Source organism: Triticum urartu, chromosome 7, assembly GCF_003073215.2.
Source record: "Triticum urartu cultivar G1812 chromosome 7, Tu2.1, whole genome shotgun sequence".
In the NCBI taxonomy this organism is placed as follows: domain Eukaryota; kingdom Viridiplantae; phylum Streptophyta; class Magnoliopsida; order Poales; family Poaceae; genus Triticum; species Triticum urartu.
Genome location: NC_053028.1, coordinates 711,905,347 through 711,906,509, shown reverse-complemented (window position 1 = coordinate 711,906,509; position 1,163 = coordinate 711,905,347). Strand labels below are relative to the sequence as shown.

The 1,163-nt window shown below is 41.5% G+C and overlaps 1 non-coding gene across 1 annotated transcript; it reads left to right on the top strand.

The window, feature by feature from the left end:
- Positions 1-270: 270 nt before the first annotated feature.
- Positions 271-342, top strand: TRNAP-AGG. The gene has a single exon. It is a non-coding gene; the product is annotated as a tRNA-Pro (tRNA).
- The last annotated feature ends 821 nt before the right edge of the window (positions 343-1,163 follow it).

Genomic DNA, 1,163 nt, shown 5'->3' with positions numbered 1-1,163 from the left:
ATCTATACATACCTCATCACCGTCTCATCGATCCAAACTTTTACTTTCGACAGAGTTAAACATCGGTCTGAAAAGAAACAACCACACGATCTTATCTTCATAAGCTCGTCATCATTCCGGCTACTATCTACTCCAGAATGACCAGCTAGCGATATTATTGATGTCTAGTGCCAAAGCATATATAGTTTCTGAATCTAGCTACTATCTACTCCATCTGTTCCAAACTCTCCTACTTTTTGTTTGTGTTTATAGAAAAATGTAGCCAACATAGGGCATTTGGTCTAGTGGTATGATTCTCGCTTAGGGTGCGAGAGGTCCCGAGTTCAATTCTCGGAATGCCCCTTTTTTCTCTTCTCTTTATTTTTTTTACCATTTCCTTAATTTTTCTTACCATATGTTACATGTATAGTGAAATTTTGTGATGTAGCTACCGAATCAGATGACATGAACATCAATATCCGTCAAGCAGCAATGCATTCGGACATATATATACCCTTCTCTACAAGGAGACGAGGCTTTTGTCCTGTCCAATGCTGCTGGAATGTCTTCTTTGCTAGAGCTTGATTAATTTCCTACAGTAGCTAGCTGCAATGCAATCTCCCACGAGCAGGCGCCACTGTCGATGCACATAGAATCAAGCCAGTTTCGTTTTGCACTACTCATGAGTATACACCACACATACCCGACGTACAAATGTGGCTGTCATGGATCTTTCAAGCTAGCTAGCTCCCACACGAAATTCCTCTTTTCCCCATCAGAGTTTACATCGTCGTCTCATCAAGTCACATTCTCATTTCCAACAGAGTTAAAACACCAACACGATGTAGACATCTCGTGGTCTACCTCTACGAATCACAATAGATCGATATAAGCAGTATTATTTTTTTTTAGAAAAGAGGATGACCTCTGCATCTGAAGATGCATGCAACCATTTTATTAATTATTCATAAAGATCTTATAAGGTAATACATCAATATGCTTGAAACCGTCATCTTGATAACATCTGTTGCTAATTCTAACCTCCTGATGAAGGGGTGTAGAAAGTCTGAGCCGAATACCCAGACCTCTCACCAAAGGCTAACATCTAAAGCCGGAGGCCCCAGCCAAGCCACAAACCAGGTCTGGGTGCAAACCGGTCCGACGCACAGGTCATCACCGCCGTC